Source organism: Halichoeres trimaculatus, unplaced genomic scaffold, assembly GCF_033239565.1.
Source record: "Halichoeres trimaculatus isolate MK-OKI-2021-1 unplaced genomic scaffold, fHalTri1.1 fHalTri1_scaffold_11, whole genome shotgun sequence".
Lineage (NCBI taxonomy): Eukaryota > Metazoa > Chordata > Actinopteri > Labriformes > Labridae > Halichoeres > Halichoeres trimaculatus.
Genome location: NW_027437189.1, coordinates 37,474,358 through 37,489,847, shown reverse-complemented (window position 1 = coordinate 37,489,847; position 15,490 = coordinate 37,474,358). Strand labels below are relative to the sequence as shown.

The window sequence follows — 15,490 nt, the reverse complement described above, 5'->3', positions numbered from 1 at the left end:
GCAAGGAGAAAGAGGAAAGTGTGCACAGTCATTCCCCTGCACTTAAAACTCAATCTGCACATAAAGTCTGCAGGAAGACTACCTCAGAATGAGACATTTAAAGCTTCATCCTGGATCTACTCAGATGGTACTCTAATTCCAGCATGAAGTCACCATGCATCTGGATTCCCCATGACGTCTGAAAGCTTCATGTTGATTCAACTTTTTAATTTTTAAGCAATGAAACTCAACAAATGGAAGAAGTTAATGAAAAATGAATGCAGGGTGTCCTCACATCTCAGCTCAATCCTATGCGTGCCGTCCTAAGCCTTCAAAGGACCTTTCTGGGGGCAGAGGAGCCTCGCTGGCAGCCGGCTTCGAACGGGGCATGCGTGAGGGATGGGTTTTTAGTCAATGCTCAGACTCCTAGTGCTTTATCACGTAAATCACAGACTCTTAGCTTCATTATGGGACTGTAAAACCTGAACACCATCCTGTCTTTCAGTTTGTTCCCAGACAGCACTGAATTCTCCTCATGCATGCCACAAACGCACAGATGCCAGCCCAGGCACCTCGTACGTGAGTACTGATCCTGCACCGTCTGAAACAGCATTGTCCTTTGCATGACTGCATGTCCATCTTCTAATCTCCACAGCCCAAAAAATAAAGCACATCAATACTTCACTCAGACATCTATTATTCAGTGTTTGTACTTCAATAATGCAGACGGCAGAGACGCAGCGGAGAGGCAGACACAGCGTCATTAGCTTATGGAACAGAGATTCAAACAGGTCCACACAAGATTCTGTACTCCTGGATCTTCCATGATCCTGCTTCACTGTGACTTCTTCCCTTTTAATCCTCCTCCAGATGCCCAAACCTGGGGGTGGTGGAGGAGCACCGCCTGGGGGTCGAGACAGCAGTGGGATATGTCGGAGCAGCAGCATTAGCAGTGGTTCAGGAGGAAAAATCATGTCCCTGTCGTCGATGAGTGAGAGTGTGAACAGCGGCCTGAGCTGCTTCCTGTCAGAACAAGCTCTGGAGCAGGAGGAGCGGCAGCAGCGCAGCAGCCATCTGGCAGAGTTTCAGCGCCTCAGAGAGGTCAGAGCAGCCGCTCAGCTCAAAAACCTGGAGGACTTCCTCAGGATGAACCACGTTTCACTCAGGGACACGATGTCCTACTCCACAGGCATGATCTACAGGTGAGACAGGGACACCTGTACACACTCCAACACACCTGGGCATCATTAGATGGTGAAAGCTCACAGGTCTACGCTCTGACCACCCTGAACTCAAAGATCCATGCTCTGACCACCCTAAGGGTCAGTTATCATCCAGTTAGCTTTAGATTACCGCCAGGAATATCAGCCTCAGCTTCCAGTGATCTGCAGACCTTCACTCAGATATAAACCGCTAAGGGCCTGATCTACCAAAGGTCGGTGTGTATAAAAACATGTGCTAACCTGATAGCGCCTGCACTGCTGATGTGGTAACCTATCCATCAAATGAGCAAAGTGACACAATCAATCCACATGGCTTGTTTGCCTTCATGAATATTCAGAATATCCGCAGATCATCTGAACACACAGAGTTCAGGGAGGAGAAGATGGAAAAATGACCGTTCATCAGCAAAGGGAAAAAGAAGATCAAACTAATGTGACACCTTTATGTCACTATCAAAACAGCATCACCCTGAATAACCTTAAAGAGGCAGTGCAATATATGAAATACAAGTCTTTGAACTTAACTTAAGAACTCTGATAAAAATAAACTTACCTTCATGTTAACCCCTGAATTAATAATTGTGATAATTGCAGAACTGTGATTATTCTCCTTACAACAACCGTACAGTCAAAATCTGTAATCAGTGCATCCCTAACGCCCACTAAGAGCACATGCAATTTAGCCCTGGTTGTCTAAGATCTTGGTAGATCAGGCCCCGAGTGTGTGACAGCTCTGTAAAGGTGAAGCTGAAACATTTAAAACACCCTCTACTGACTGTCTGCAGAATTTCTTTAAAAGAGAGAACAATAGAGCTTTCTTTCACCTGGCTGTGAAACAGATGGAAAAATACTGACACCTCTGTATTATGTGGATCATAGTCAACAAGCCCTACCATTTTCTTTGACCTTTGACCTTTCACTTGGGATTCTGACTTTTTTATTTCCAACTAGTAAGTAGAGATGCATAATCTATCTTGATTTACAGTCTATATGTGTCCTCAGACTCTTGCTGTGTTTTACTGACATTTAATTCAGAATAAAGCGGTTGTATGGTACAGACTTTATAGTCTGCTATAAGCTGTGACCTGTGATTTCTATGTCAACAGGAATCTGGGGAAGTCTGGTCTACGGGTGTCCTGTCTTGGACTGGGTGAGTGTGATGCTCTACAATAAGACCACAGATTTAAAAGTGCTTTTGGATCTGGATCGTTCTGAGTGTTTCCTCTTTTTGACCCAGGTCATTCTGATGTCTGTGAAGCTGTTGCCAGCTCTCACAACAACAAGCACTTCTCAGTTTGCCGGTCCACATGGATGAGCTATGATGCACACACTGGAACTCTTGAAACTTTGGCTGAATTTTTAATCAAATTCCAAGATCAATGCTTTTAGTACCTTTTCTGTTCAGTAGATGTCTTTGAAATCACAAAATAAGAGTTGGTAAGCAAGTCTTAGGGAGCAGTTTGGAGATATTTTTACAAACCTTAAATCACTTTTAAAAGCTTTGCATTACGGGTTCATGTGAATTTAGACAGAGGAACCCGATCCATTAAACTGCCAGAGAGCATCATGGTACTCCACTAAAGGCCCTGTTAGAGCAGTAAATCAGGTGACTGAGATTAAACTTTCTGCTAATCATCAGTTCATTATCACAGTGTAGTCTCACATCAGCACCAGTAAAGTGTCAGCTGGTTTGTGATCACTTACGCCAACATTTAAAATGAGTATGTCAGAGTTCAGAGCCTTCTCCTCAGCTCAGACTGAAGGACCACAGAGCAAAGCACTTTATTCCCAGCTAGCACCATGAACACTTCATGTATTATTCAGTATCTCTATTAGTCAGCAGTTACTAACCCTCTGACCTACAGCCAGGCATGTCTGTGACATTAACAGAGTTATCTTTGTAATAGGTGGCTTTTGCGCTGGTCTCTGGCCAGAAACCCAAAATAGAGTCATCAGAGGGTTGTGTCAGAGGCCCCCAAAGGGAAATGCCACAGGAGTAAGACGAGCAGATTGGCTCACCACTGCAGCTCTGACCCTGAGTGAAACACCGTCATCAAAAACACGTCAATCAAACCCTCCCTTCACTCAAAATTGCAAGTAAAAAAAATAACAATTTTAGACAAAATTTGATCCAAACCATAGACTGTATAAAACATGGACGTAGTCTCCTCAACATCACCTGTCTGTTTCTGAAACAGGAAAAGAAGCACGTTGGCCATCATGGCCATATTGGTAGTGGCAAAGGCTTTGTGTACAGTTATAGGGCACCCATCTGTCATGTGACCCTGATTTGTGCCTCTGATTGGGCGAACTCGAGATCCTAACAGCCTCTGAACGGCCGAGTAAGAAATAAATTCACCCCCGTACAGTGTGTGCTGATAGAAAATTAGCGACTCAGACAGGAGACGTTTTTTGGCAGGCTGTAAATAGGTTAATTTCTTCTTTGAAAACGGCTTTTGTTGGCTTGGTGTGTATGTGACTTCAGGTACCCCCGGAGCCAGCCTCAAGTGGAGACTGGAGAAACAGCAAATTTTAACACTCTTTTCCTCATCTTTGATCCTCCTCTGGAAATGTCCTGTCAAGCACATGCACACAGGGAGTTATCATTGTGCTTTTGTTGCAGGCACATGGGTCACCTTTGGAGGCCAGGTATCAGACGAGGTAAGAGAGAGTATCAAAAACCTGAACAGCTTCATGTCAGGCAAAATATCAAATCAGTTGATGTCTTACTGCAGGAAGAGGAACTCATCTGAAGCCACCTCTGGCTCATTATGGTCTGTTGGTTCCTCCTAAGAGGAAAGAGGAAGTACAGATCAAGCAGCTTTCATCATCCTCATCTTGTTTAACTTCTGGTTTCACAGGTAGCAGAGGAGCTGGTGACTGTGGCGTATGAGAACGGCATCAATCTGTTCGACACGGCTGAGGTCTATACGGCAGGAAAGTAAGTCTGCCCTTTCTTTGACACCAGGAGCAACTAAAGACACTTTTATTTTTGCTTAGTCACATTAATCCTCTCTGTCCTGACCTCAGTAAAGACATTCTGCTTAATGAATAGTTTCTCATAACCTGTTCCTTCTGTGGACCCACCACCAGCAGAAGGAACCATAGTGGTCTGATGAATTGCAGATTGGGCAGTGGTGAGAGGCGAAGGCCTTGCCGGCCCGATCCCCGGTTACGGAAACTGGCTTTTGGGACATGGAACATCACCTCTCTGGTGGGGAGGAACCTGAGCTAGTGTTGGGGGTAGAGAGATACCGGCTAAATGTAGTCAGGCTCACCTCAATGCACAGCCAGGGCTCTGGAAACATCTTCTCAAAAGGGGTTGGACTCTCTTTTCTGCTGGAGTTGCTCTGGGTAAGGCAGAGAGCAGGTGTGGGCTTACTAAAGCCCTGTTTCCACCAAGCGGTTCAGTTCAGTTTGTCTCAGCACGGCACACATTTTTGGCGTTTCAACCGACTGATCGTGGGACAGACCCCCAAATAACCGAGATGAGCCATCCCTCTGTGTGGCTCTTGTGGTCACTAAGGCAAAATTTTGGGCTTGGAAGAAGATTGGTGAGGCTATGGAAATTGATTTTCAGTCGGCCTCAAAGAAATTCTGGCAAACTGTCCGGCATCTTAGGAGGGGATGGCAGCCCTCTGTCCACACTGTTTACAGTGAGGATGGGGGAGCTGGGATGGTGGAAGAAATACTTCAAGGATCTCCTTAATTCCACCAACATGCATTCCGTGGAGGGAGCAAAGCCAGAGGACCTAGGGTTGGGCCTGTCCATCACTGTGGCTGAAGTCACTGAGGCAGTTTGACAACTCCGCAGCAGCAAATCCCCGGGGCTGGATGAGATCCGTCCTGAGTTTCTCAAAGCTCTGGATGTTGTAGGGCTGTCCTGGCTGACATGTCTTTGCAAGGGCCAAAGGGTGTGCTCCAACTACAGGGGAATCACACTCCTCAGCCCCCCTGGTAACATCAACTCCAGGGTGCTGGAGAGGAGAGTTCAACGGTTGGTTGAACCTTGTATTCAAGGGGAACAATATGGTTTTTCGTCCTGGCTGTGGAACACTGGACCAGCTATATACCCTTGCAAAGCTAGGTTCTAGAGGGGGCATGGGAGTTTGCCCTACCAATCCACATGTGCTTTGTGGACTTGCAAAGGGCTTTTAACAGTGTAACAGGATTGCTGCTGAGGTGCTCCGGGAATTTAAAAAATTTCAAGACGGGGTTGACGGTGATACAGACACTATTCCGGTCCGTTGTGGTGAATAGAGAGTTGAGCCAGAAGTCAAGGCTCTCAGTTTACCAAGCAATCTACGTTCCGATCCTCCCTGATGGCCACAAGCTGTGGGTAATGACCAAAAGGACAAGATGGTGAATAGACGCGGCTGAATTGAGTTTTCTCTGCCAGGGGTCTGGACACAGGGTACAGAGCTCAGACATCCATGAGAGACTCAGAGAGATGCTGCTCCTCCACATCGAGGAGCCCGATGAGCTGGTTTAGTGGGGAAACCTCCCCAGAGGTGTTTTGGGCATGTCCAGCTACAGGAAGTGCCCAAGGTAGGCCCTGAACATGGTAGAAAGATTATATCTCTCCGGTGGCCTGGGAACGCCTTGGTATCCCCCCAGATGATTGATTGATTGATTGATGGATGGATGGATGGATGGATGGATGGATGGATGGATGGATGGATGGAGATAGGGGTCACTGGACTTTGTTGATAGCACTGCCACCCTCGCAACCTGGACCCAGATGTCCTGTATTAATGGTGGAAGGGATGGGACCTTTTAGTTGATAAGTTGTTTTGTGCTGTATCATAAAATCTGTCAGTCTGTCCCTCTCTCCATCCGCAGGGCTGAAGTCATCCTGGGCAGCATCATAAAGAAGAAAGGATGGAGGTAGAGTCTTTATGCTAACTGCTAATAATCAAAGTTGTACTGTCATATGGTCAGAGGTCAAATGTCAGGTCATACTACTGTTCTCCCCTAAAAGTCACTTTGTGGCTGCAGACGTTAAAAGATCAGACAGGTTCATTTTTTTTTCGCTGAACTGCTCTTTAGCAGCCACATCACTTTTTGAGACCTTGCTCTAATATCTTATCTCAATAATGTATCTTAATAATGTAGATAATTATGGCTATGGATACAACAGTGATGTATTTGACGTAATTTCAGACGTTTATATATTTGATGAATTGAATTTGAATTTAAATTGATTTATTTGATAGGGACGATGCAGTTAACATAGTTCACAACAAAGCATGAATCTGGTGTGCTGCACAGGGAGTTCATAGCGAGTGCTAATTTCCAACTCCCTAGTGGAGCCTTTAAGTAACTAGATCATAAAATGTGTATTTACCATCAATAAAATGGAAAGAAAGAATTCAAGGATTACAGTAAAATTACAAGCCTAAACCTACCTAAAAAAACAACAAATTCCTAGTTCAAAACAGGAAATGAAAAACATGACTAAAATGGTTACAGCTCTGTTCTACTTTCAGCCAGTTTGGTTTCAGTTGGTAATGAATTCCAAAGTTTCCCCCTTTTAACGGAGAAGGCTGACTGCCCAAATGTTGATCCGCGTTTTTGAATGATATAGTTTCCATTCACTGCGCTTCTTGTTATGCTGCTGCTGCTGCTGCTGCTGCTGCTGCTGCTGCTGCTGCTGCTGCTGCTGCTGCTGCTGCTGCTGCTGCTATTGCTGCTGCTGCTGCTGCTGCTGCTGCTGCTGCTGCTATTATTGCTGCTGCTGCTGCTGCTACTCTGCCTTTCAACAAATTTTCTCAACCACCTTTGACGGAACCGGGAGAATAGAGATCGGGTGGTAATTATTGACCATACCACAGTCACCTGTTTTTCAGATTGGTGTGACAACTGCTTTTTTTTCCAGTTATGTGGAAATGTATTTTCTTTAATTGACAGATTAACCATTTGAGTCAGGGGTGCAGCCAGTGCAGAGCTGTATGTCTTCATTAATTGTGCATCTTTTGCCTTAGAGTTTGACAACTTATTTATTATTTCTAAAACCTTTGTTTTATTTTGTTGTGAAATGGATTACTCAGTTCTGTAGCTCCTGTATTGTTTGTTGTTGCACAATCAAAACTGAGAGTCAACTCCTCAACTGATATGATGAAATACATATTAAATTCATGAGCCATAGTGGCCTTATCAGTGATGATTTTTCCATTTGACTTCACTTCTTTGATTTCTTTTTGACTATGTGATCTGTTTGTTGAATTTTGGTTAAGTTTGGAGAATAACTGTGTTTTTAGGGCTAGGTCTTGTTTTTTCATTAGTTTATATATGTTACTGTTCAGCCATGGTGGGGTGCTCTTCTTTTGTTCACAATTTATATTTTCAGAGTATTTTTTCTAAAAGTGCTGTAAGATCTCACAGTTTGAATTCAATAGATCTTACCTTTTTTTCCATGTGCAGGCGATCCAGTTTAGTCATCACCACAAAAATCTTCTGGGGTGGAAAGTAAGTCTGACAAAGTGAACCGTTCACCGTATGTCTGGAGAAATGAGCTCATGAGAGTGGTTTGATTTGTCTCTGTGCATCAGTCTGACATGTTTCACTCGAGAACGAACTCTTTGTCTTTCAGAGCAGAAATGGAAAGAGGATTATCTCGGAAGCACATCATAGAAGGTGAGAGTGGTTTCATTTGTGACAGCTGAGTGTGGCTGATTGATGACATAGATAAAATGATAACTTCAAACTGATCTCTGGAAACAGGTCTAAGAGCCTCATTACAAAGACTGCAGCTGGATTATATAGATGTGGTTTTTGCAAATCGACCTGATCCAAATACACCTATTGAAGGTGAGTGACTCCTCCCTGTTGAGACCGTTTCTGCTGTTCAAAACCTTTGGATCTGAAACTCCTTAACTGAAGGTCATGTCTGTTCCTGTAAAGAGACGGTGAGGGCGATGACCCATGTGATCAACCAGGGGATGGCCATGTACTGGGGGACATCAAGATGGACGTCCATGGAGATTATGGTGAGTTTTGGCTTGTCCAAGAAATAATGGCACCCTCTGGACCTTGATGGGACTTTTCCTCTGGTTTGCGTTTTGATTTCATGAAAAATGTTGGACTCATGAAGACTTGCTTGATGCACATGTGCTCATGTGTTTGCTGTTTTTTGCTGCAGGAGGCGTACTCAGTGGCTCGACAGTTCAATCAGATCCCTCCCATCTGTGAACAGGCTGAGTATCACATGTTCCAGAGAGAGAAGGTGGAAATACAACTCCCTGACCTCTTCCAGAAGATAGGTGAGCTCCTCAGTTTGACACAGCTGTCAGACTGCAGCTCTTTAAAAGACCACCAACTGGGTCTGCTCCATTCATTCATTCATGAACTAAACTCTAGACAAATGCCTGAGATTTTCAGGGTTCATAAATCAATGGAGGAAAAACAGTCAAACATTTTACACTCACTTTACAAGACATACTAAAAGAAAGAAAGATGCTGTGATCACTTCTCTTTATCAGTAATGATGATGTTAACCCTCAGGAGTCTTTGCCTGTGTTGTTTTGCATTTTTTCTTGTTGTTTTCAATGTTTTGTATTCTTTTCTTTTTGCTCCAGTAAATGACTTAAAAATCATTTTTTCCATGCCTATGTTTGGCATCATTGTTTAGCACATCAGCTTTTGACTTTTAGGTATTTTAAGCTTTCAAGGTTTTTTTTTATTGTAGCTGAAGAGACTTGGATCAATGTCATTCTAGAGCCACAAAATCTACTTTATCTTCACCATAAAGACTAAAAAAATATATTTAGTTTATTGAAAATAAAAAAATGAAGACATCATATGAACAATTGCATGCATTAAAAAACCTTCTGGTTTACATATCTATTTATTAGTTTTTAACTATGTCTTGAATTTTTTAAACTTTATAATTTAAGTTTTAAAAAATAGGCAAAAAATAAAAAATAAAATAAAATTAAAAAAAAAAAATCAATTTCCAAAATTTACAAAAGTTTTGTTTTTCAATTTTAGAATATGCGAAGATTTTAAACAATTTTGAAATTAGTCAGATTTGCAAAACTTTCAAACAATTTTGAGATTTCAAAAATTTGCTTAATTTTATTTTGTTTTTTAAACTTCAATTTTTTTTATTTCCGAAATTTACAGAAAATTCAAAATTTAATTTTAAATCGAATGAATTTGCAAAATGTTTTAACATTTTGAAAAAGCACTTGAACGTGATAACATATATTGATAATTTTGCTCAACTCATCATTTTCTGTTCTTTGCTAATGTCTCGCTATGTATCAAGCGTGTTCATTAATTTGGCACATTGTCAGTTCAATGAATCCATCCACACAGAATTAAAATCTGTATTTTCTTCCAGATTAGTCTTTTTGTAGATGTAGTTATCTTCCCAGGGCTGTAAAACTTGAGGTTAGCCACAGGTGCATGGAAAGTTGGTGGGCTGTTGATGTTGTAGGAGGTGAAGTAGAGCGGTGGCAGGCTTTATTGACAGATGGGATGAAGATTTAGTTCAACTAAATGTTAACACAGGATTTTATTTAGTGTCTTTAACCATCAATACCCTCTGTAAGAAAAAAAAACAAACATTTTTTCTATAGCATTTTTTTTAAAGCTACAAGGGGCCACTGCAAAGGAGTCAAAGAGCCGCATGAGGCCCCAGAGCAGAAGACCCTTGTTCTTGACCCCAAAACACAAATAGATGTACAAATACAGGTGAATATCACATAAGATCAGGCTAAAAATGAATATTTACTTTTTATTTAACTTATTGCTGACACTCTAAAAAACAGACTGTCTACACAATTCTAATGTCAGCCATATCCTGTGATTTGAATTCATGGTCCCAAACATTGCAAATGTAACTTTTGGATATTAATATTGAGGAAGGATCAATCAGTCAACTTCTACAACAAAAAAGTATGAAGTTCTTTTGGCACTTTTCTCTTTTGGTTGCCCCTCTTCAAAATAGTCTTTTATATATTTGTACAAAAAAAACCTTCATCATGTTTTTTTTTTTTTTTTTTTTTTACAATAGATCTATTCCAATCATAACACAAGTATGTACAATAATATATATGAGCAGCAGGTATCATTTTTTGATTTTGATCTTTTGTTTCATATGTACCATTTCAAACCATTTCTGTCTTTAATGACACAGAGAGCCACGCGACAACACTCGCATTTCCATGGGCTTAAGGTTTCTCTGTTTGTCTAGAATTGGACTGGTTGTTTCTTGGGTTTTATTGGGCCTGTCAACACCAAAACACTGAGAAAATGTTAAATCTACCCCTTCAACAGGAGGTGACAGCAACGCAAAGCAAACCTGTACCATTTGGTGTTTAAAAACATGTTTTGATCAAATTATCATAAACCCAATAGTGTTAAAGCAGAAGCTGTCATCATGGTTTGGGACTTACAACAGCTGGGTTCCTGGTGGAATAAATGTGTGTGTATATGTGTACTTTTCTACAAATATCCGGGGTTACAACTACTAAAAAAGCCCAACAAGCTTGAGATACTGCTGAGCGTTTTAGTGCCTGTTTAGCGCACTGCTGACCTATGTTAGTTTTATTAATTTGATCTGGTATTTTTAATGTGTTCAACTGAATCCTGATGATGATTCCAGACTCACTGTCCTCTCTATTGTTAAACTTGAAATCACTAACCTGAGTGCTTCCCCTGTCCTGATGGTTTCCACTCAGGGATTGGAGCAATGACGTGGTCTCCTCTGGCATGTGGGATCATCTCAGGCAAATACAACAACGGGATCCCCCCAAATTCACGAGCCTCTCTTAAGGTAAAGTGCTGCGTAGCATTCACAGATATTCATATTTTCCCACATCAGTGATCTTTACCCTTATCCTGATGAAATCTTTACAGAAAAAAACAGAAATGTCTGCTATTTAACCCTTTGATGCCCGAGCCTCAAAATGCTTGCCTGGACCTTTTTGCTTGTTTCAACAATAAAACGGTCAAAAAGTGTCCTGTGAATCAATGCTTTAGCCCATTTTTTTAAAAATAGTTGGAACTTAAAATATCTGGAGTTATATCTGACTAATACATGTTATTTAAAAAATATATAACAGTTTAAAATGTAGAAAAACAAAAAAAACTGAATTGGGTATCAGAGGTTTAGGGCACATTCAGACCTTGACTGTTTGGTCCACTTTAAACGGACCAGGGTTCGTTTCCCACGCTGGTGCAGACTTTTCATGCAGGTGTGAATAGACACAAACGAACCCTGGTGCGAACCAAACAATCGGACCGAGACCCACTTTTTGAGGTGGTCTCGGTCCGTCTTCTGTTTAGCCACACTGTTGCTAGCATGTTGTGGGTCAGGACACGCAGAGCATAGCGTCTCCTTGCTGCACGCATTCGTCTTCGCTGTTCCAAAATTGTAAACAGTGTTTTTAAGCCTTCTTTGAAGGAGCTACTCTTGAAACTGAAAATGATTTAGTAGCTCTAATAAGAGCACAAACACACATGTTTACCTCCATTTCCAGGTCTGTATTCTGTGTGCGGCCCTTTGTCAGTGCTGTCCAATGAGAGCACAGATCGTCACACACGTGGATGTGTTTACAGAATATTGTCCACTTGCAAAAAGTACAATCTGAATACGAACTGCACCAAATGAAAAAAAATAAAGTCTGCTTTTGGTCCGGACCAAACAAGTGGACCAAAGGACTTTTCTGGTCTGAATACAGCCTTAGATGGAAAGACCGATAGAAAGCCTTTGTTGTCATTACTTGACTTGCACACAATGAAATAAAGAGCACAGCTCCAACTGGTGATCCAACAGGGAATGAACAATGGTGGAAAAACAACGGTACAAACCAGGAAGTAGCTTCAGCCTGAGAGCAACAGGTGAATGAGTGGTGACCAGGGTGGGATGTGTCCATAACAATGTTTGTAGCCCTGTTTAGGAAACGAGAGCTGGCAATGTTGTGCTGGTAGGGTTGAGAGCAACCCATGATCTCCAGTGCTGTGCTGATCACTCTGCAGAGATCTCCTGTCTGCTGCTGTGCACCCAGCATGCCACACTCTGATACAGTCTACCACAATGCTCTCACAGTGGCTCTGTGAAAGTCCACAAGCTCTTTATCCTGCAGGTTGTTTCTCCTGAGCGTCCTCAGGAAGTGGAGTCTCTGCTGAGCTTTCTTTACCACCGCCATGGTGTTAACAGACCAGGAGAGGTTCTCTGTGATGTGCTCCCCCAGGAATTTGAATGTGTCCCCGAGTCACCAATACCTGGTACCTGGCAATTGACATCAGTAGTATCAGTACTCAACGGTACCAATTTTCAGTACTTTGTTGTGTGTTTATGTGGTAATAACTATTAATTTATTCAATAATAAAATCTCACAGTTTTTCAGTTTGACACATTTATTCCTCATCACATAACCTTGCAGTTCTGTGTTCATGCCTAGTACAGAAAAGCTCCTACTCATCCACTCTTTCCCAGTCAGAAGGATGCGTTTGGGTACCTAAACATGGTACCTTTTGATTTTATGTGAATCTCCACACAGTACAAGGCTCAATTAACATGTATAATTACACATATGAGGTAAAGTCTTGATAGAGCTTTATTCATGCTGAATTCATCCCATCTAGTGGAAACATCATGACGTCACTCCAGCAGATGCCCCATCAGTCTCAGAGTCATGCAGAAGCCTCAGTAGAGGTTTTCTAACCAGGGAGGATCTTCTTTTTGGCATTTTTAGGAGAACTTAGCTCCATTCTCTCTGTGCGCTCCTGTCATCCCTCTGCTCTGCACTCTGTGTGTATTCACAGGCTTCCTTAAATGCCTGGGTGAAAGTGACATAACCATGTACTGGCTGAAAGAGCCGGTCTCAGCTTTATCAAACTTTTAGAGTTTTTCAGATTGTGTAAGGGCGCCTGAACAAATATGTCAGCACTGACGCATCCAATGTTAAAGGGTTAAATCACCTACGTGTGCTAAAAAGTCCAGTTTATCTCTCAGGGGATTAGGAAAGACTGAATTTCTGAAATCAAGGGTGTGAACCTCTTTTTTCCTCCCAATTTAGATTCTATTGTTTGAAATATGATAAAACATTATTTTTCTATCAATTTGCACAAAAAAGTAAATTTCCAACTGCCTCCATCTGCACCCTGACCTAGGGCTTCAGATACTGTCACAGCGTCCTCCTGTGGCTTAGGAAGGTGACTCTCAGAGTCAGGGTGGTCTGTGCCTTGTGTTGATCTCAGACAGCGCTCATCTCTGTCTGCTGCAGGGCTACCAGTGGATGAAGGATAAGATCCTGAGTGAAGAGGGACACCGTCAGCAAGTGAAGCTAAAGGAGCTGCAGGCCGTCGCTGAGAGACTCGGCTGCACTCTGCCCCAGCTAGCCATCGGTAAAACACGCCACTGGTTTCAATCCAATCTTACTTTGTATTTACTTGTTCTCGTGTTGTGTTCAGGTCTGAAGGACTGCTTAAGGTTTCAATCATGTCACTTTGCTGTTCATTTTTCCCAGCTTGGTGTTTGAGGAATGAAGCAGTGAACTCTGTCCTGCTGGGAGCTTCAAGAACTGAACAGCTGCAGGAAAACATTCGAGCAATACAGGTCAGGAAAGAAATGCAGTTCCAGTCCCAATACTCTTATCGCTCTACCTTGTACCTAACAGTTTTTTGGGGGGTGATGCTTATTCATCCCAGTTTCTAACAGAAGCCTGGTGTGTAGAGTATCATGAGTTCATAAAGAGGTCAGTGTTTTTTTTTATTGATAACAGTCAGTGCTTCTTTCTTCTTCTGCAGGTTCTTCCAAAGTTAACCCTCTCCATCATTTCTGAGGTAGACAACCTATTGGGAAACAAACCATACAGTAAAAAGGACAGCCGCTCATAGGAGCACCTGTGCAGAACACACATGGCTGTCACAAGAACATGAGAGTGCGGCTAACATTAAATAACCATGAACATGTTTTTAGAGACACAACAACCAAAAAAGACAACCATTCACCAAATCATACACTCCAGTTCACTTTCTTCATTTCTTCACCTGATGCCACAAAAATATATCGACCTCTTCAACATGCAGCGCTTGGTCTTCTCTTCCAAATAGATAAATAAATAAACAAAAAACCAGCTGGAGGCAATGCACTGCTGACTCTGTGGACGAGAGTTTGAGTCTCGCTGTTCTGGACCAAGTTTGTTTCTTTGCTGCAATATACAAGATGTAACTTGAAAATCACCATAAATATGTTTGTGTGTGTGTGTGTGTGTGTGTGTGTGTGTGTGTGTGTGTGTGTGTGTGTGTGTGTGTGTGTGTGTGTGTGTGTGTGTGTGTGTGTGTGTGTGCGCGCGTGTGTGAAGATGTGATGAATAATGTGACAGAAGCAGATTTCACACTGAGAGAAGCCACAACACATGCATGTTACATGTGTGTGCTTGTTTTCCACGTTCTTGAGCACACTGAGTGAGGACTGGATGCTTTAGTTTGTGTAATATTAATGATAATAATAATGATAATAATAATAATAATAATAATAATAATAATAATAATAATAATAATAATAATAATAATAATAATAGTAATAATAATAATAATAATAACAAGAAGAAGAAGAAGAAGAAAAAGAAGAAGACAGTTCAGCGCTGGCATTGGCTGTGGTTGGAGTCAAAGGAAAGACTTAAATGATTCCTGCACTGTGTTGATCATTGTTCCATTCATTCAGCTGCTTTTTGTCTGACGTGTCAAACTTTGGTGTAAAGAAAAAAAAAACGTTTTAATAAAATTTCTCCAGCAAAGCTTTGTCAAACTCCCTGTGGTTGTTCCAGAAGTTTCCCATAGACAAAGGAGAGCAAACTTTCTCACACACTGTAGTGAATGCTTAATACATGACACATGCTGCTTTAAACAAAGCAGAAAATCCAGATTTAGATTATTTCTCTATCAGATTTCAGTGACAGTCAATATTCAGGTAATAGCAGGTCCTGAGCTCAATTTTATTACTTATATTAATATTATTATCACTTCTGCGTATTATTAAATTGTTTTTACATGTGACAGATCAACCGGTAAGAGACAGCAGTGGGTCTGCTGTGCGTCATGGCTTTAGGGGCCACTCTGGGAAACTGGAGGCCCCGAGCTAAGTTAAAAGATGTGCATCGCTGAAAGTTTGCAGGCTGTGACAGACACACTGGTTATTGGCTCTGATTCTGCTCTACTCAACCCCGAGGGTGAACGTCCACAAATATATTTTTCCAGTGACTGAACGTAAGTACTGTTGTTCTCCAGAAGCTAGAGGAGAAAAAAACTGAAGCAGGTGCTACAAGAGAAAAACA

The 15,490-nt window shown here is 41.8% G+C and overlaps 1 pseudogene; it reads left to right on the top strand.

Moving 5' to 3' along the window:
- Positions 1-915: 915 nt before the first annotated feature.
- On the top strand, positions 916-14,559 carry LOC141799448 (voltage-gated potassium channel subunit beta-2-like; annotated as a pseudogene).
- Positions 14,560-15,490: the final 931 nt, after the last annotated feature.